General features: G+C 36.3%; 1 protein-coding gene across 1 annotated transcript in view; it reads left to right on the top strand.

Annotated features, from left to right (window-relative positions):
- Nucleotides 1-22,061, top strand: part of LOC130048735 (uncharacterized) — a 49,322-nt gene that overhangs the window by 16,145 nt on the left and 11,116 nt on the right. The gene's annotated exons all lie outside the window — the stretch shown is intronic.

Below are 22,061 nucleotides of genomic sequence, written 5' to 3'. Positions count from 1 at the left end.
TGGAAAATATAGAAGAAGAAGCACGTATGTCCCCACTTTGAGACTTTTCAGTCACTCTACATCCAATACATATGTAAATGCATGTGTGTGTGTGCTCATATTACCAATACTGATGTAAATACACATCGGTAGTATACAACCAATAGCATTACGCCGAGGTCGCGGTACTAATGGCATTTCTTTATGTGAAATATTGTAATATTCCAAATGATGCTACGAAATGTTGCACTTAGATTATTGCCTGTCAACCATAGTGAGTTTTTCTTATAAACAGCATGACCAACTGAAACAAAAATAGGATTTAGCGTGTGCAACGTAATCAAACGAAATATTGTATTGCTTGGACTTTGCAATGGCATGGCGGTTATTAGTAGGATACTTCCGTACCGATGTTATCTTATACGCCCAGAGATCACGTAGTCACTAAGACTTCTTAATGCAGGTGTCAAAGGTTCAGATTCCACAGCAAGACTATATTGATAAGAAGATTTATGAAAAGCATCAATTCTAAATGGACGATTTATGATACATAAATGATTCTCAGACAAAATTTTGAAATTCATAACATTTGGTTCACAGGTTCAAGTTCTGGGGACGATTTCTATTACATAATAACACTGTACTTGAAAAGTCTTTATCCCTGGACTTTTGAATGTATACAAAAGAAAATGTGACCCTCATCTAAATTGTGAAATTAAGACATCTGATCATGGGTTGGATTCGGTCTATAGGCATACTAATCATACGTTTTGTATTGTACATGAAAACTCTTATATTGATATTAATTGATTTTGATCACACGGGGGCTACTTAATCGGTATATCGTTAACCTCGGCTAAATATTCAGGTTTCTATATGACATGCACTGCATCAAAAATGTAATTTGAAATGTAAATGATGCTATTGTTTTACTCGTGTATTATGCAGCAAAGAGATAGATCAACAAAACTCGGCTTTGATATCCTTTGCTACTTGTTGGAAATATATGAGTTGTTTTGACTACCCAAGGTTGTTCTGGAACATGACATAAGGATCAGTAATTGATAGTTAGAGTGCTTTTATATAATTCAATGTAAACTAGATATCATGACAAGCTGAGATTGTCTGTAAGCGTCATATTACTGATTAATACCCTGTCAATGTTTTCGATGTAACATTTCGTAATGGATGGAGCTTTCTGTAGTGCATTATTTAGTCCGTGAAACTCGAACAGCAATTTCTGTTCAAAGCAAAGTTTTGCGTTAATATGTTTATATTTGCAATAGTTATTGCATATGCTCGCAAAGTGTATATTGTATTCAGATTTTAAAAAAGCATTGCATTTTAAGGACAAAATCTACCTATTGCGTTTTATTGTGAAATGTTCGTTGTTAAGGTTACGCTTTGTTGTTAAGGTTGAATTTTTAACTAAATGTAGGATTTGTTGTTAGTTTTAGTGTCATGGCTTGTTGCTAAGGTTTGGTTGTGTTGTCAAGTTAGGGTTTCTCGTAGTGTTTGTTGAAATTGTGAAGGATATGGTTTGTAGTTATATTTCAGGTTTACTGTCAATGCTGTTGAGGTTAAGATTGTCGCTAAGGTTGAAGCTTATTTTCAAAGCTATGTATGCCTTAATATTTGGACATTATCGCAGGAATAAAAAAAACCATGAGTTTTATATCAAGCTATATAAGTTAGTATCCATTTGACTGTCATCGTTCGATATCAGGTATCCGATGATGTGTGACTGCCAATCAAAGTTTCCGATGGGAGTTCCTGCGTACTGCGGTAAATGTTCAGGGGCCCGTTTTACAAAAGGTCGTAAGACTTAAAATTAGTCGTAAGACATAACTTACGATGTGAGACCGTTTTATAAAGATTTAGGATTTACGAGTTACGATGAAATTCGGCCTTAAGTCTACGACCGCCCGGGGGCGACCCTATGTTCCAAGTTTTGTCGTAAATGCTCCATAAAATCTTTGTTACTATGGTTATTAAAATAATTCAACATGGCTGCATTTCTAATGTTTAATGTTATGAATGAGACTCATAAAAAACGTGCGCTGCGGGTGTTTGGCGATAGAAATAATCTGTTGGACTACCTCAGTGATGTTGAGGTAGTCGAGAGGTACATGTATCGTTTGCCCAGGCGGTATCTCTACGAGTTATAACAGATTTAGTGCGGGGAGACGTAGAGCATCCTACAAACCTTAGCAAGGCTGCACCAGCTGTTAATTAAGTACATACCATGATTCATTATTGTCTGCACACATAAAGGCCTGTCCTGCCTCCTTTGTTTACTACAATGCATCACTTCCTCTGATGACTTCGTCACACGAAATGTGGTTACGTACTCGTATATTTCCGTCAGTGCGCGGATCAAACAAATGTAGCAAGTGTGTGCCATAGGACCCATTGCAATGTTTTTTACAATGTTTGTATATTCCCGCATAGACCATAATTTTTCCAATGATCATGATGATGTTGACTACTTCAAGCATTTTTAAAAAGAACATGCATGTCATATCAGATTTATTTCGACACACCCATCCACACGTAGGCCTAGTTATGTACGCCTATATTATACATGTATGCACTTACTAGTACATCATTTATATGCACGGTGTTATCCAATACCATGGTAGATTTGTACCAATTATTAGTATGTATGAGAAAGACACTGTATTGGGAAAAAATTGTGAGTGAATTAATCCCAAACCCTTTTCCACGTCCGCCCCCATCCATTAAATTATTTCAAATGGAAAAAGAAATTGTGAGTGAATTAATTAATTAATAACTAAGCCCATTATACCAGTTATTAGTATTTATGAAAAATAGACGGTGTTGCATTTCTTTTTAAAAATGTGTGATTGAATGCCCCCCCCCCCCCCCCCTAACAAGTACCATCATCCATCATATTGCTTGTTATATAGCCATTAACGAACTGCAAAGATTCACCTTTCCGTCCTATATTAGACCACTTGATACAGCCACGTACCTGTAAAATTATGATTTTATATCGCCTAGTATATCATGTATATTATATATAATACATAAGAATTTCTCTTATTTAAAATCTAACTTTAAAAAAAATCAAGTTAATTTCCTTGATATTGGAAATCTGTAATTAATATATATAATTTGAGATCAAATAATAAGTCTAATTATTCATATAATATGCATGTATTAGCACAACTAACTTATAATTAGCAATCTGATTTTTTCAAGTTTTCAACGAGAGTCGGTATTTTCTGTTTAGAATAAAATTGACGTCCGTGTATGTCATATTCTAGCAATCCATAATTATCACTGGTACCCATTCCTAAACATAACCTACAATAATCTATTATAATTGTATGCAAAATTTACTACTATTATTGTGTGACCATCTCTACATGAAAAAGCCAAAACCGTTTCCCTCTCGAGCGGTTTACGCAGTAAGCATCAAAATATTACACGGACGCCTTGATTGCCAGAAGTAAGATAGATAAGGTATACACAAATACTATAGCATCCAATCTGAAGCTTAATTTCTGTTCACAGACCAGGTACTCGTAAATTTGAATGCGGTTCAGTTTAGTTTTTTGTTAAAGTTATGATTTTTTGTTAATGATTTGTTGCAAACGTTTGGGATTGTTGTTTATGTTTAATATTAGTTATACAGTTTGTTATTGAAGCTAGCACTTTTTGTTTATGTTAGGGTTACGGTTGTTGTCTATGTTAAGGTTACGGTTGTTGTTTATGGTAGGGTTACTGTTGTTGTGTATGTTAGGGTTAGGTTGTTGTGTATGTTAGGGTTACGGTTGTTGTGTATGTTAGGGTTACGGTTGTTGTTAATGCCAGGGTTACGGTTGGTGTGTATGTTAGGGTTACGGTTGTTGTTAATGCCAGGGTTACGGTTGTTGTGTATGTTAGGGTTACGGTTGTTGTTAATGCCAGGGTTACGGTTGTTGTGTATGTTAGGGTTACAGTTGTTGTTAATGCCAGGGTTACGGTTGTTGTGTATGTTAGGGTTACGGTTGTTGTTAATGTCAGGGTTACGGTTGGTGTGTATGTTAGGGTTACGGTTGTTGTGTATGTTAGGGTTATGGTTGTTGTGTATGTTAGGGTTATAGTTGTTATCTAAGTTAGGGTTACAGTTGTTGTGTATGTTAGGGTTACGGTTGTTGTGTATGTTAGGGTTACGGTTGTTGTTAATGTTAGAGTTACGGTTGTTGTTAATCTTAGGATTATGGTTGTTGTGTATGTTAGGGTTAGGTTGTTGTGTATGTTAGGGTTACAGTTGTTGTGTATGTTATGGTTACGGTTGTTGTGTATGTTAGGGTTACGGTTGTTGTGTATGTTAGGCTTACGATTGTTGTGTATGTTAGAGTAACGGTTGTTGTTAATGTTAGGATTATGGTTGTTGACTATGTTAGGGTTACGGTTGTTGTTAATGTAAGGGTTACGGTTGTTGTGTATGTTAGGGTTATGGTTGTTGTGTATGTTAGGGTTATGGTTGTAGCTAATGTAAGGGTTACGGTTGTTGTGTATGATAGGGTTACGATTGTTGTGTATGTTAGGGTTACGGTTGTTGTTAATGTTACGGTTACTGATGTTGTTAATGTTAGGGTTACGGTTGTTGTGTATAATAGGGTTAGGTTGTTGTGTATGTTAGTGTTACGGTTGTTGTGTATGTTAGAGTTATGGTTGTTGTGTATGTAAGGGTTACCGTTGTTGTGTATGTTAGGGTTACGGTTGTTGTGTATGTTAGGGTTACAGTTGTTGTGTATGTTAGTGTTACGGTTGTTGTGTATGTTAGGGTTATGGTTGTTGTGTATGTTAGTGTTACGGTTGTTGTGTATGTTAAGGTTACGGTTGGAGTGTATGTTAGGGTTACGGTTGTTGTTAAGGTTAAGGTTACGGTTATTGTGTATGTTAGGGTTAGGGTTGTTGATGTTAGGGTTATGATTGTTGTTAATGTTAGGGTTACGGTTGTTCTTAATGTTAGGGTTATGGTTGGTGTGTATGTTAGTGTTACGGTTGGTGTGTATGTTAGGGTTACGGTTGTTGTTAATGTTAGGGTTACGGTTGTTGTTAATGTTAGGGTTACGGTTGTTGTGAATGTTAGGGTTACGGTTGTTGTTAATGTTAGGGTTACGGTTGTTGTGTATGTTAGGGTTAGGGTTGTTGATGTTAGGGTTATGATTGTTGTTAATGTTAGGGTTACGGTTGTTCTTAATGTTAGGGTTATGGTTGGTGTGTATGTTAGGGTTACGGTTGTTGTTAATGTTAGGGTTACGGTTGGTGTGTATGTTAGGGTCATGATTGTTATGTATGTTAGGGTTACGGTTGTTGTGTATGTTAGGGTTACGGTTGTTGTTAATGTTAGGGTTACGGCTGTTGTGTATGTTAGGGTTAGGGTTGTTGATGTTAGGGTTATGATTGTTGTTAATGTTAGGGTTACGGTTGTTCTTAATGTTAGGGTTACGGTTGGTGTGTATGTTAGGGTTACGGTTGTTGTTAATGTTAGGGTTACAGTTGTTCTTAATGTTAGAGTTACGGTTGTTGTGTATGTTAGGGTTATGGTTGGTGTGTATGTTAGGGTTACAGTTGTTGTTAATGTTAGAGTTACGGTTGTTGTGTATGTTAGGGTTATGGTTGGTGTGTATGTTAGGGTTACGGTTGTTGTGTATGTAAGTTTTACGGTTGTTGTGTATGCTAGGGTTATGGTTGGTGTGTACGTTAGGGTTAGGGTTGTTGTGTAAGTTATTTTTACGGTTGTTGTCTATGTTAGGGTTACGGTTGTTGTTGATGTTAGGGTTATGGTTGTTGTCTATGTTAGGGTTATGGTTGTTGTCTATGTTAGGGTTATGGTTGTTGTTAATGTTAGGGTTACGGTTGTTGTTGATGTTAGGGTTATGATTGTTGTTAATGTTAGGGTTACGGTTGAATGTTAGGGTTACGGTTGTTGTTGATGTTAGGGTTAGGGTTGTTGTGTATGTTAGGGTTACGGTTGTTGTGTATGTTAGGGTTACGGTTGTTGTGTATGTAAGTTTTACGGTTGTTGTCTATGTTAGGGTTATGGTTGTTGTGTATGTTAGGGTTACGGTTGTTATGTATGCAAGGGTTACGGTTGTTGTGTATGTAAGTTTTACGGTTGTTGTGTATGTGAGGGTTACAGTTGTTGTTAATGCCAGGGTTACGGTTGTTGTGTATGTAAGTTTTACGGTTGTTGTGTATGCTAGGGTTACGGTTGTTGTGTACGTTAGGGTTACGGTTGTTGTGTATGTTATTTTTACGGTTGTTGTCTATGTTAGGGTTACGGTTGTTGTTGATGTTAGGGTTATGGTTGTTGTCTATGTTAGGGTTATGGTTGTTGTCTATGTTAGGGTTACGGTTGTTATGTAAGTTTTACGGTTGTTGTGTATGTTAGGGTTACGGTTGTTGTGTATGTTAGGGTTACGGTTGTTGTGTATGTTAGGGTTATGGTTGTTGTGTATGTTAGGGTTATGGTTGTTGTCTATGTTAGGGTTAGGGTTGTTATGTATGTAAGTTTTACGGTTGTTATCTATGTTAGGGTTATGGTTGTTGTGTATGTTAGGGTTACGGTTGTTATGTATGCTAGGGTTACGGTTGTTGTGTATGTAAGTTTTACGGTTGTTGTGTATGTTAGGGTTACGGTTGTTGTGTATGTTAGGGTTACGGTTGTTGTGTATGTTAGGGTTATGGTTGTTGTGTATGTAAGTTTTACGGTTGTTGTCTATGTTAGGGTTATGGTTGTTGTGTATGTTAGGGTGACGGTTGTTATGTATGCTAGGGTTACGGTTGTGTATGTAAGTTTTACGGTTGTTGTGTATGTTAGGGTTACGGTTGTTGTGTATGTTAGGGTGACGGTTGTTGTGTATGTAAGTTTTACGGTTGTTGTGTATGTTAGGGTTACGGGTGTTGTGTATGTTAGGGTCACGGTTGTTGTGTATTTTAGGGTTATGGTTGTTGTGTATGTTATGGTTACGGTTGTTGTTTATGTTAGGGTTACGGTTGTTGTGTATGCTAGGGTTATGGTTGTTGTGTATGTTAGGGTTACGGGTGTTGTGTATGTTAGGGTCACGGTTGTTGTGTATTTTAGGGTTATGGTTGTTGTGTATGTTATGGTTACGGTTGTTGTTTATGTTAGGGTTACAGTTGTTGTGTATGTTAGGGTTACGGTTGTTGTGTATGTTAGGGTTATGGTTGTTGTGTATGTTAGGGTTAGGGTTGTTTTTGATGTTAGGGTTACGGTTGTTGTGTATGTTAGTGTTACGGTTGTTGTGTATGTTAAGGTTATGGTTGTTGTGTATGTTAGGGTTAGGGTTGTTTTTTATGTTAGGGTTATGGTTGTTGTGTATGTTAGTGTTACGGTTGTTGTGTATGTTAGGGTTACGGTTGTTGTGTATGTTAGGGTTACGGTTGTTGTTTATGTTAGGGTTACGGTTGTTGTGTATGTTAGGGTTACGGTTGTTGTGTATGTTAGGGTTACGGTTGTTGTGTATGTTAGGGTTACGGTTGTTGTGTATGTTAGGGTTACGGTTGTTGTTAATGTTAGGGTTACGGTTGTTGTTAATGTTAGGGTTACGGTTGTTGTGTATGTTAGGGTTACGGTTGTTCTTAGTGTTAGGGTTACGGTTGTTGCGTATGTTAGGGTTATTGTTGTTGTTAATGTTAGGGTTACGGTTGTTGTGTATGTTAGGGTTACGGTTGTTGTGTATGTTAGGGTTACGGTTGTTCTTAGTGTTAGGGTTACGGTTGTTGCGTATGTTAGGGTTACAGTTGTTGTTAATGTTAGGGTTACGGTTGTTGTGTATGTTAGGGTTACGGTTGTTGTGTATGTTAGGGTTACGGTTGTTGTTAAGGTTAGGGTTACAGTTGTTGCCTATGTTAGGGTTACGGTTGTTGTTAATGTTAGGGTTAGGGTTGTTGTTAATGTTAGGGTTAGGGTTGTTGTGTATGTTAAGGTTATGGTTGTTGTGTATGTTAGGGTTACGGTTGTTGTGTATGTTAGGGTTACGGTTGTTGTGTATGTTAGGGTTACGGTTGTTGTGTATGTTAGGGTTACGGTTGTTGTGTATGTTAGGGTTACGGTTGTTGTGTATGTTAGGGTTACGGTTGTTGTGTATGTTAGGGTTACGGTTGTTGTTAATGTTAGAGTTACGGTTGTTGTGTATGTTAGGGTTACGGTTGTTGTGAATGTTAGGGTTACGGTTGTTGTTAATGTTAGTGTTACGGTTGTTGTGTATGTTAGTTTTACGGTTGTTGTGTATGTTAGGGTTACGGTTGTTGTCTATGTTAGGGTTACGGTTGTTGTCTAGGTTAGGGTTACGATTGTTGTTAAGGTTAAGCATTCTTGTTAAAGGTAGAGTTTGTTGTTTAAAGTTAGGTTATTTGTTAAAATTAGGGTTTATTGTGCCTGTTGCCAAGGTGAGAATTTTATTATGAAGATTGGGTTTTTTGTTAAGGGTTAAAGGATTTATTATATACCCATCAATGTATCGTTCTTTGATACTGTGGATTTCACAGCGTGTGATCCGGTTTTCCGGATCACCACACTGTGGTTTTCTGATTCCGTATCAGTATCCTCTGAAACTGATGCCGTCACAATGTGTGTGTGTGGAAAATTGTTTTGTTATCTATAAATTTTTATTGCACAGGTCATAATAAATTAACACCCAATTGCAGATGTTTAAAGAAATATACTTACTAAATAATGTTCAAAATGATAGCTGATTTTCGGTATATTTCTGCGAATTAACAGTTACAACTATTTACTGTATGCATACGGACGGCAAATTACATATACTTTTGCGTACTTTGGAATCATGCGATAACTCTTTTGAGTGTTTCTGTTAAAGTTAGATGTTATTTTTAACATAATGATCGTTGTTAAGGTTTGGTGTTATTGTTAGAAGGTTGTTGTTAATGTCAGGGTTATGGTTAATGTTGACTTATTAAGGGTAGAGTTTGTTCTTAAGGCTAGGGCTTGTTGTTAAAACTGGTTTTTGTTCTTAAAGGACACATCGCATGTTTTTTAAACTTTTTAATTTTTTCAGCAAAATTAATTCATTTCATGCCTAAAACTACTTTACATGTGTTTTAAAAGAAACAGTTTACGTAGTTTTCGAGTTTGATAGCGATGAAATTCAAATCTTGCGATATGCATATTTTCTTCGATATTTTACGCGCCATTATCTGTGACGTCATTTGCGACCTTGAGCGAGAAGATTTGAAAACAGTTGTTAGCCATTTCATAAACAGATTAGATTTAATTGACAAACAAACAATTATCACATTAACGACTTGTAAATAACACTGCATTAGGGTGTTTTGTGCCGTTTAAGAGTGTACTTGCTGTCAGTAGAGATGATTTGGACTGTGTTTTATTTTTCAATTTTCGTAGGAAGGTATGAGGGACAAGACGTGAATATTTTTTGTCGGCACAACGACTTTGCTATAAAAACCCCTGTAGAATTTGTCCCTATACTTTTTCAAACAAGCTCTTGGACAAAGGCGTATATAAACTGCGAGAAAATGGTTCTATCGAAGCTTCGCACTGTTACATATAGGCCTACCGCATATGCTTTCCGTTCTGCTCTCAAATTAAAATACACACTCGCACCAACTGACCTTCACCTTGTAATAACATATAGGCAGAACTTTGCTAGTAGTGTCTACCAACTGGTAGTTTTAAAAAAGAAATTTAAAGATAAAAGATAATAGAACTTTCAATTATAAATAATAAAATATGATATTTCCCAACTTTGAATTGAATTATAATGCTTTCATTTTTTTTAAGGAACGCCTATGTGTTTACAACAACAGCACGCCGCGCTCCCACTTCCTAAGTAACAATGTGTAGATAACAAAAAATAATGATTAATAAAATTGCTTGAATAAAATAATTTAAAAGTATTGTGATTTTCACAATAAGTTTGATCATTTTTATTATATTTTTCCCCCCGAAATGCACCCGTGACAGTAGGCCTAATTGTCAATGCTACATAATCGTATTATAATTTAGACCTATCTAACTTCTCCAAAAATAAATTTAATAATAATTGCACTGTTTATTTTAGAAAAGCAACAACGCTAATTACAGTTGTTTACAGAAATGGCATTACCAAATAGTGTTTAGACAGTGATCCCATGTAAACATTATTTAGTCGCAAATTTATGCAGATTTCATACTCGCTTTCCTCGCTACATTTGGATCGCTATTTGTATTCACTGGTGGTTAAAAGATATAAGACTCGGGAAATTTGTCAACATCGAAATAAACGTTATCCATGGTAAATAAATTAGGCCCCTAAAACCCGAGTTTTTAAAAATATCTAACACTACTATTACAACAAGTTGATCGACGAAGGTCGCATATGACGTCACTGTACCACGTGATTACCTATCTAATTAACTAGGCTTTTTGAAATCGGGGCTTAGATTTAAGTCCGTATTGTGGCTAATTATCGCAATACTTCTGTGAACGAACTATTACAATTAATTTCTATAAGCATAAGGAAGACAAAATGCATATAATTCTGTATACTTTGAAAACACGAGATGTGTCCTTTAAAGTTTTAGGTTTATCGCTAAGGTTAGGTTTTTGATATTGAGATTTGGGTGTATTGCTAAAGTTAGGCTTTGTTATTGAGATTTGTGGTTTATCGCTAAGATTAGGATTTTTTAAATGAGGTTTGGGTTTATCGCTAAGGTTAGGCTTTTGATATTGAGGTTTGGGTGTATTGCTAAAGTCAGGCTTTTGTTATTGAGGTTTGTGGTTTATCGCTAAGATTAGGATTTTTTAATGAGGTTTGGGTTTATCGCTAAGGTTAGGCTTTTGATATTGAGGTTTGGGTGTATTGCTAAAGTTAGGCTTTTGTTATTGAGGTTTGTGGTTTATCGCTAAGATTAGGTTTTTTTTAATGAGGTTTGGGTTTATCGTTAAGGTTAGGCTTTTGTTATTGAGGTTTGGGTTTATTTCTAAAGTTAGAGTTTTGTTATTGAGGTTTGGGTGTATTGCTAAAGGTAGGCTTTTGTAATAATTGAGGTTTTTGGGTTTATTGCTAAGGTTAGGGTTTTGTTATTGAGGTTTGTGGTTTATCGCTGAGGATATGCTTTTGATATTGAGGTTTGTGGTTTATCACTAAGGATATGCTTTTGATTTTGAGGTTTGTGATTTATCGCTAAGACTAGGCTTTTGTTATAATTGAGGTTTTGGGTTTATCGCTGAGGTTAGGGTTTTGTTATTGAGGTTTGGTTTATCACTAAGGTTATGGATTTGTCATTGAGGTTTAGTGTTGAAAGGCTGTGAAGGTTGATTTTTGCAGTTAGGTTTTATTTTGTTGTTAATATCCATTGCTACCGTTTAGGTTGTTTTTAAGGTTGAGGTTTATTGTTAAGGGTAGAGTATTTTCGGTATGGATTAGAATTCTTGTTAAAACTAGAATTTCTTGTTAGGATTAGGGTTTGATGCTAAGGAGAGGTTTTTCCTTTTTGTTTCTTGTTAAGAATTAAGTTTGCTGTGAATGCTGCATCCATGTGTTGTTAAACAGGTTAGGTTTGGTTGTTAAATTAAGAGTAGGAGTTGTTATAAAAGTTAGGGTTTGTAAATAAGTTTGGAGTGTGTTGTTAAGCTAAGGATTTGTAAATAAGCTCAGAGTGTTTTGTTAAGTTAAGGGTTTGTAGATAAGCTTGGAATGTGTTGTTAAGATAAGGGTTTGTAGATAAGCTTGGAGTGTGTTGTTAAGTTAAGGGTTTGTAGATAAGCTTGGGATGTGTTGTTAAGATAAGGATTTGTAAATAAGCTTTGGTGTGTTGTTAAGTTAAGGGTTTGTTAATAAGCTTGTGACGTGTTGTTAAGTTATGGTTTGTAAATAAGCTTGGGGTGTGTTGTTAAGTTAAGGGTTTGTAGATAAGCTTGGGATGTGTTGTTAAGTTAAGGGTTTGTAAATATGTTTGGGATATGTTGTTAAGTTAAGGGTTTGTTAATAAGTTTGGAGTGTGTTGTTAAGTTAAGGATTTGTAAATAAGCTTGGGGTGTGTTGTTCAGTTAAGGGTTTATAAGTAAGCTTGGAGTGTGTTGTTAAGTTAGGGTTTGTAAATAAGCTTGGAGTGTGATGTTAAGTTAAGGGTTTGTAAATAAGATTTAGTGTGTTGTTAAGTTAAGGTTTTGTAGATAAGCTTGGGATGTGTTGTTAAGTTAAAGGATTGTTAATAGATTTGGAGTGTGTTGTTAAGTTATGGTCTGTTAATAATAATGGGGTATGTTGTTAAATTAAGGGTTTGTAGATAAGCTTGGGGTGTGTTGTTAAGTTAGGGTTTGTAAATTAGCTTTGGTGTGTTGTTAAGTTAAGGGTTTATAATTAAGCTTGGAGTGTGTTGTTAAGTTAGGGTTTGTAAATAAGCTTTAATGTGTTGTTAAGTTAAGGGTTTGTAGATAAGCTTCGAGTGTGTTGTTAAGTTAAGGGTTTATAAATAAGCTTGGGGTGTGTTGCTAAGTTAAGGGTTTGTAAATAAGCTTTGGTGTGTTGTTAAGTTAAGGGTTTGTAAATAAGCTTCGGGTGTGTTGTTAAGTTAAGGGTTTGTAGATAAGCTTGTGATGTGTTGTTAAGTTAAGGGCCTGTTAATAAGCTTGGGGTATGTTGTTAAGCTAAGGGTTTGTTAATAAGCTTGGGGTGTGTTGTTAAGTTAAGGGTTTTTTAATAAGCTTGGGGTGTGTTGTTAAACTAAGAGTTTGTTAATAAGCTTGCGATGTGTTGCTAAGTTAAGGGTTTGTTAATAAGCTTGGGGTATGTTGTTAAGTTAAGGGTTCGTAAATAAGTTTGGAGTGTCTTAAGTTAAAGTTTTGTAAGCTTGGAGTGTGTTATCAAGTTAAGGGTTTGTAGATAGTCTTGGAGTGTGATGTTAAGTTAAGGGTTTGTAAATAAGATTTAGTGTGTTGTTAAGTTAAAGGTTTGTTAATAAGCTTGGGATGTGTTGTTAAGTTAAGGGTTTGTAAATATGCTTGGTGTGTGTTAAGTTAAGGGTTTGTAAATAAGCCTGGGGTGTGTTAAGTTAAGTGTTTGTAAATAAGCTTGGGGTGTGTTAAGTTAAGGATTTCTTAATAAGCTTGGGGTGTGTTGTTAAGTTTGGGTTTGTAAATAAGGTTGGAAGTGTTGAGTTACGGTTTGTTAATAACATTTGGTGTGTTGTTAAGTTAAGGGTTTGTAGATAAGCTTGGGGTGTGTTAAGTCAAGGGTTTATAATTAAGCTTGGAGTGTGTTGTTAAGTTAAGGGTTCGTAAATAAGCTTGGAGTGTGTTGTTAAGTTAAGGGTTTATAATTAAGCTTGGAGTGTGTTAAGTTAAGGGTTTCTAGATAAGCTTGGGGTGTTTTGTTAAGTTAGGGTTTGTAAATAAGTTTTGGTGTGTTGTTAAGTTAACGGTTTGTAAATAAGCTTGGATGTTTTGTTAAGTTGGGGTTTGTAAATAAGCTTGAGGTGTGTTGTTAAGTTAGGGTTTGTTAATAAGCTTGGGGTATGTTGTTAAGTTAAGGGTTTGTTAATAAGCTTGGGGTGTGTTGTTAAGTTAAGGGCTTGTTAATAACTTTGGGGTGTGTTGTTAAGATAAAGGTTTGTAGATAAGCTTGGGGTGTGTTGTTAAGTTACGGTTTGTAAATAAGTTTTGGTGTGTTGCTAAGTTAAGGGTTTGTAGATAAGCTTCAAGTGTGTTGTTAAGTTAAGAGTTTATAATTAAGCTTGGGGTGTGTTGTTAAGTTAGAGTTTGTAAATAAGCTTGGGGTGTGTTACTAAGACATGGACAACAGACACAAACTTGACCATAAAATCCCCTAAAGGGGGAAATTTTGTTTCTAAATACCATCCAGTCAAACACAAACTCCAGTTGGCGTGATTGTCATGGCCATTTAATGATAAATTGAAGAAAGTACAAATATAATACAATGTATGCGCCGATGATGATAATATGGCAGCATAAGATATATGAATATAGATATTAAGCAATAGAAATACCATCTTGATCCAAGGGAGCCTGGAAAAAGCAGTACCCCCGGAGACAGCATTCTATGCAAAATTATGCCAGATGGGTCATGGGACAGAGTCGCACGACCCATCCGCCACAAAAATTGAGGCGGCAATTAACAACCCAATGCACACCAATTGTGCCGACATTAGGTACAAATTGTACCACACGACAATCACAATTGCAGAAAAGACACAAATCGTGCCCTATGAAACGGCATTTTAAAAGAGAAAATGCAAATTGCCTATCAAAAAGCACCAATTGTGCCGAAATCAGATACCAATTGCACCTCATAACTAAATAAGTTACTAAAAGGCGCAAATCGCGCCCTATGAAACTGTATACATGTATTACATGAAATGGAAATTGCACACACAAACAAAACATTGGCTCATGACAAGCATTAAGTAAATGTTGGTGAAACAAAACTACAATGAATGAAATGATCCAGGGCATTCCTTAAAGTATTTATAAAAATGCTGTTGCCCAAATCAGACAAATGTACTCCATCTTTTCTAAACAATGCCTTGTTTTGAACCTTTATATCTGGATAACTGATTGATGCACCTCGTCCCCGAAACTTATTGATGACAAATAATGCACATGCACCATTAATCCTACATTTACACTTTTGACCTTCCGAGTTCGCAAGGCAGTTAACCCAATTATTTCGAGGCAAAATGTGAGACCAAATAATAAAAGTTTTGGGGAGTAAGTTAGCAATATTAGACAAAGTTGACTTAAAATATTTTTGAAGGCCTCTTCGCGTATTGTGTGTCTGACCAATATTGTTGCCCCCACAATGAATAATGATAATCTTTGGCACCTCATTACGAGCCAACAAAAACTCGATTGTGGGATATATAACTGCTCCCATACCATACCACGAATTCCATGCCATGAGATGGTGGATGGTTCTCGACCAAGTTCATCTTGATTCGAATTCCGTGCATATACATTCGCCCAGTGAATAATTGATGAATCTAGTATCCGAATTGAATCTAAACAATGAAATTGAAATTAAATCAAAGTATTAAAATTGGTCTTAATTTTAACAGAAGTGCTTATTTAGACAGCAACTCAATAGAAACTCATTTTGCCAATGGTCTTATGTAGGATTTGTAAGCTGCCGACTGCCACCTTCCCATTTGTTTAATAACTTCCTCGGAAAACCCTTTCAAGTATAAATGGGTTGCGCCCCCAATGCAAAAAGAGTGAGTTTTATATTCAGAAGTTTTAATATTCACGAACTGCAAAGCTTTGTTCAACATAGATGAAAACTGGTATTGGGTCAAAGGTTTGAAGTTCAAATGTGAAAAGTAATACACCCTCCTTATGTGGCTACTTAATGCAGAAAAATTCTGCAAAGATTGAAACAATAATATTGCATCATTGGATTTTTGAACCTGCACAAATGCTCCTGAACCAGTTTGGTCAGTTTTGGATGTTTTAATAAAAACTGAAATGACCTCAGTAGAGACAGCAACGTGCTCAATACCCAAAGCCACTACTTCACCCGCCCTATTAAGCAATGGACAGAAAACTAATGTAAAGTCAGACTGGAATAAGGCTGCTTCAAAATTGGAAAAACACAGATGTGGCAAAACATCGACACTAATTTTCCACAAAAGCAATGTTATGGGTAAATTTTAGTGTCTGTTCTGTTCGAATGACGAAATGAAAAGGAGTAATCTATGACATGCACGCATAAATGAAAATAGGAATGTCGTACGACGAACCCGATGCATTTCGAATTTAATCAAGATAAAGCTGCACGAAATAACCCAGTTTATCCATATTAGATAAACCCCATTAAGGGTGTGTTAATAAGCTTGGGGTGTGCTTTTAAGTTAAGGTTTTGTTAATAAGTTTGGGGTGTGTTATTAAGTTAGGATTTGTTAATAAGCTTGGGGTGTGTTAAGTTAAGGATTTGTAAATAAGCTCGGTATGTGTTATTAAGTTAGTGTTTGTTAATAAGCTTGGGGTGTGTTAAGTTAAGGATTTTTAAATAAGCTTGGTATGTGTTGTTAAGTTAGTGTTTGTTAATAAGCTTGGGGTGTGTTTGATAAAGCACGGAGTGTTTCCTAAGGTTTACGTTTGTTGATAAGAATAATGTTTTGCTGTTAACGTAGTTCCACACTCCTGTGACGTCATAAGATTGTGCAAAGTCAATGATTTAATGACTGGAACATAAATTTTGTTGGAGTCTTTTTCAATAGTTATTGTAAAAAATCTTGTTAGCCATAAAATATTTCAAAAGTCTTAGTTATATTTGAATAGTCAATGATGCGTTTTAAAATATTGAATCCAAGGACAATAACTCTGTTTTCATTAAATTATTTATCAAGTCCATTATGCAATAGATTTCCTATATTTTTCACAAACATTTTACCAAAGTGATAAGGAATTATTATCTGTATCTTTTCATGAAATTACATAAAATTTTAATCCATGAGTGGTTTTGAATAGCTCAGTTGTATGGTGCCAGACTTAGGGTTTTTATGGGGGTATACATACTCTGGAAGCTATAGATTTGAAATTATTAAGGAAAGGTATGGATTTTTTTTCATAAATAACTATAACAGATGTACATCTACTAATATAACCAGAAAAAATTATATGTAAACCATGCTATAAGGAAATTGTGTCCATATTTGTTTGTTTTTTAACATTTTGGAGAGTAAGGCTAATTCAATAATTTTGCACTTATTATACTAAAACTTGATGAACATAGTGAAAATGACATGTGTTTTAGTTCTTGACATGTTTCCTGATAAATAAATGCAATTTAAAATTTTTGTTGTTGTTTTTATTTTAAAATAACAACAGATAACTGTTTCCAATGAATTTCATAAAAATCTACATAGGGGTACATTACTTCAGTAGTGTCTGTAATGAAAATAAATCTGGAAATCCTTAACTAATTTGCCTTTTCTCATTACTCTGAATGTTAATCTATTGATTCCAAACAAAAAAATGTTACCTAAACCCCAAAAATCCAGGACTAAGGACCCACCTTAAGTTAAGTTTTGCTGTTAAGTTTTTCTGTTAAAGTAAGGTTTTCTTACATTTTGTTGCTAACGTTTAAGCGGGTTACTGATATTATAGTTTACATTGAAGTGAATGTTTGGTTGTTATGTCACAGGACTGTTGAGAGTTTCAAATAAATTTAATTAATCAATGTTGAAATTGATCACTGTTCGTTATCTTCATTTCTCATTAATCAATGTTGAGATTGATCACTGTAAGATATGTTCATTTTTTCATGCACGTTAGTTTGTTGGGTGTTATTTCTACTTGAGTTCGGCATCATGTTTATTAGCAGGGTATCGCATGGGTGTATTGGGACATCGCGTTTGATGGTAGGGTATCGCATTAGTGTATCAGGCTCCATTAGTTCGTTACCGTTTTTGATGGTAGGGTATCGCGATAGTGTATTGGGCGCGATTAGTTCGACATCGTGTTTGATGGTAGGGTATCGCGATAGTGTATTGGGCGCGATTAGTTCGACATCGTGTTTGATGGTAGGGTATCGCATTAGTGTATTGGGCGTTATTAGTTCGACATCGTGTTTGATGGTAGAGTATCACGTTAATGTTACAGTATTGGACGCTATTTCTACTTCCTGGTTTGACGGTAGAGTATCGCGTTAGTGCATTAAACGCTATTTCTACTTCCTGGTTTGATGGTAGTATGTGTCAGTGTATTGGGCGTTAATTCTACTTCCTGGTTTGATGGTAGTAGAATGTTGTGTATTGGGCGTTACTTCTACTTCCTGGTTTGATGATAGTATAATGGGTTAGTGTATTGGGCGTTAATTGTACTTCCTGGTTTGATGGTAAGAGTACAGTCCCTGAAAAGTTCTACTTTACCATTTTTCCGTTCGCTCAGCGTGTGTTCACCGTTCGTTCAGCGTGCGTTCACCGTTCGTTCAGCGCGCGTTCAGCGTGCGCTCTCCGTTCACAGTTTTGCGTTCAGCGTGCGCTCACCGTTCGTTCATCGTTCAGCATGCGCTCACCGTTCGTTAATCGTTCAGTCTTTTTATTGTCATTCGGAACACCAAAGGACCAATCTTGATAGCAAGGCGAAAATGAAAATTGAACGTGTGCGTAAGAGTGGAAGGATATTTTCTTACTATATCAGAAATTTAATTTTGAAGTACAAAACGTCAGGATTATCCACTGTGAATGGCGACAGAATCATTTGAGCTTTTGTTAAAAACAATTCTGTATGTGAGAGACGGATATAAGAGCTTGTCGTTATGAATTTAACCCAAGTTAAAAAAAAATAAGGCAGTTTCAGGTAATGAATAACCTCTTCCCCTGTGTTCCCGATTTAGCATTTACAAGTTCGGGCACAAATTATTATAATTATTTTGCATTGCTTGACAAGAGTTTTAATCAAGTCACCCTCTACTTTGAAAAATAAAAACAAACAAACGATGCTACATAATGTACATTGTACCGTATGAACGTGTCAGAATGTCAAACTGATATAGCTATTTTTACGCCTATATTTATGAAAGACATTGTCAACAAACTGATATTTACTACTCTTGCCAAATTTGAAACGTTTGTAACATTTGTCCTTAATGCAAAGATGTAATTGTTTATCTGGTACGTTTCTGCATTAGCCTTTAAACATTCTACGGGTAGTTCAGTATAATAAACAGTTTTATCTACATCAAATATACTACTCAAAATTTGATAAGGATCACTAGGTTATATGTGTGTAATTTACCACTAACATAACAAAAGACATAAATTTGACTCAGAAACGTGTTTACTCAGGTTATGAATGAAAATCCATGAACGGGATGAACTTTTATCAATACGGAATGCTTGAAATCTGATAACAACACCAAAAGGCATTTCATTACAAAAAGTTAACAGCAAACCAGAGAAAGAATTACACAGTTTTGGGGGATAGTCCATCATTACACTTAGTCGATGAAGTGTCAATACCCGGTATGGCCTCCCCTTGCATCAATGACGGCTTGACAACGTCGAGCCATGCTCTCAATAAGCACCCGGATGTTTCCAATGGGAAGGTTATTCCACTTTTCCACGAGGGCGTTTCCGAGCTCTGCCAAAGTCGTGGGTTGTGCTCTACGGCGTGAAAGGCCAACCTGCAGCATGTTCCATACATGCTCAATCGGGTTCAAGTCCGGCGAGCGTGCTGGCCAGTCCATACGGACAATTGTCTCCTGCTGAAGGTACTGATCCACCACCCTGGTGCGATGAGGACGGGTGTTATCATCCATCAGGATGAACTCAGGGCCAACAGCACCAGCGTAGGGTCTGACGTAAACATCGAGGATCTCATCCCGGTACCGCACCCCCGTCATTGTTCCTCTCTCCAGGACATGAAGATATGTTCTTCCATTGCTGTTGATTCCACCCCAGACCATGATGGAACCATCAGCATAACGGTCATGTTTCACTGATGTTGGCATCATGGAAACGTTCACGTTGTCGTCGCCACACTCGGTGCCTCCTGTCTGTAAAGTCCAAACAATACCTGGACTCATCGGTGAACAGAACTTGAACCCAATCGTTTTGTGTCCAAGTGACATGATCTTCAGCCCAGTCCAATCGCACCCGCCGGTGTCGAACAGTCAGAGGGACTCGAACACATGCCCTTCTCGAGTTGAGACCTGCATTGTGAAGCCGATTCCGTATCGTCTGAGTGGACACATTCACCCCCGAGGCGTTCAGGAGGTCGTTACGTAGGCTGGTTGCTGTCCAGAAGGGATGGCGTCGTGCCTGAAGATCCACAAAATGGTCTTGGCGTTGGGTTGTCGACCTCTGACGACCACCCCCATGTCGGTGTGCTGCTGTACCAAAAGTTTGCTGTCGGTTCCAGGCCCTGTTTACAACGCTCTGGCTGACGTTTAGTGCATTTGCAACGTCACGTTGTGAATAGCCAGCGTCAAGCATTCCAATACATCTGCCCAGTTGTTCTGTCGTCAGGCGACGCCTTACACGTTGAGGGGGCATTGTGTTGATAAACGTAGTGTAAACACTCAAGTGAGTTTGAAATTTTAGAAAAAATCAGACACCGATGCCTGAGTGAAAATCGTGCAATGGTAGCAAAAGCATAAACTGTGATGAAAAACGCATTTCCCATGGCATGAAATGCACGTGCAAGTTTGTTGAAGACGTTTTTGATTTCACTTGGACACAATATTGCCAGTTATGCAGTTATTAATTTTTTAAACATAAAAATATCTATGATCCTTATCAAATTTTGAGTAGTATATATACAAATATTGCACGATCTAACTGCAATCTATGGTCACATCAATAATAAAAATAGAAAGTTTTGCACTGATTATTTCCTCGGGTCGATGTAGCTGCGACAAATGAATGACACAAAATGTAAGTAGGAGTATTTAATACTGTTAGTAGTGTTGAGGTGTTGACACAGGGTACACCGTCCGTATTGTTTCTCTACTGCATCTATCTTGACTCCTTTCGGGGGTGTTTATTAATTACAGTTATCCCAAACGATCGGGCTCGTAAAGTTTGAAGCCATACATGAACACCTGTTAATTCTGGATGTCACTACACATGTAGACTATAGTGTTTTCCTTTTCACATGCATTGTTTATATATCATACCCATGCATTAAATGTATATGTTCATGTAATGGTATACACATTGTACATACGAAATTTGCTTTTGTTTGTGTATGACTGTTGCGTGTATTAATGTACAATTTGCGATAATTTCAAGAATTATATACATGTTTGCTCGGTTCTTGTACAAAAATATATTACATTGCATATATCCAGAACTGTAAAATATGCTGTATCACGATTCCGGTTTATTTAATTTTTTATTAATTGATGAAATATACATGTACATGTATTTTATTACTTGATTATGAAATAAGTAAAATCCCAGGGAAAAAATCAGAAACATTCCGAGTAAATAGATCATTTTGCGTTCAGCGTGCGCTAAGCGTTCGTTCAACGTTCACTTTGCGCTCTGCGTTCGCTCACCGTACACCAAATTGCGTTCACCGTTCACTCTGCGTTCGTTCACCGTTCAAGTGGGAAAGATGAACGTTTCAGGGACTGTATCGAGTTAGTGTATTAGACGCTATTTCTACTTCCTGGTATGATGGTAGTAGAATGTGTTTGTGTATTGGGCGTTGATTCTACTTCCTGGTTTAATGGTAGTATAATGTGTTAGTGTATTGGGCGTTAATTCTACTTCCTGGTTTGATGGTAGTATAATGTGTTAGTGTATTGGGCGTTAATTCTACTTCCTGGTTTGATGGTAGTATAATGTGTTAGTGTATTAGACGTTATTTCTACTTCCTGGTTTGATGGTAGTATAATGTGTTAGTGTATTGGGCGTTAATTCTACTTCCTGGTTTGATGGTAGTATAATGTGTTAGTGTATTGGGCGTTAATTCTACTTCCTGGAGTCCGACATTATGTTTGATGGTAGGTTAGTGCGTCAAGCTTAGGCTTAAGCTTAGGCTTGTGTCTACTGTTATGTATTTTGGTTAATGTCAGGATTTAGAGTCAGAGGTTAGCATTACGGTTGGGACTTAAACAATACTTATCATGGCTACAAAGCAACTTAAAACTAACTATGATAAACGTTAAATTTTGTGTTAGGAAATTTAGGTCTAAATATAGAGTCTGGGGCTCTACGTATAATCAGCTTATTGTTTTGGGTTGTATAAGAGAGTATCTTTGGAAAATCCTTTTCGGTAATGTGTCATCGATAGTGCTTAATGTTTTGAAGTACAGGCTTTATACATTATAACAGTTTAACCGGTAGATGCTAAGTGTTAGAATGCGATTTAAAGCTTAACTAGTGTTATGATTAACTGTCAATATCAGTGTTAAGTTTGAGAATTAAGATGTAGGGCTACATGTAGGAATAGTGGTTAGGATGAGTGTATAAACAACATTTAAAATCTGATTGCATTTTTAAAAAACATAATGTACATACAAAAACCGTAAAATTTATTTCATCTTTGGTAAACTCATGGACTCGTCTACCTGACGACATGTCGAGTCGTTGAAGTATCATCTATA

The sequence above is a fragment of the Ostrea edulis genome, chromosome 7 (assembly GCF_947568905.1).
Source record: "Ostrea edulis chromosome 7, xbOstEdul1.1, whole genome shotgun sequence".
In the NCBI taxonomy this organism is placed as follows: Eukaryota; Metazoa; Mollusca; class Bivalvia; order Ostreida; family Ostreidae; genus Ostrea; species Ostrea edulis.
Note: the sequence above shows the minus strand (reverse complement) of the source record. Positions and strands in the feature narration are given on the sequence as shown.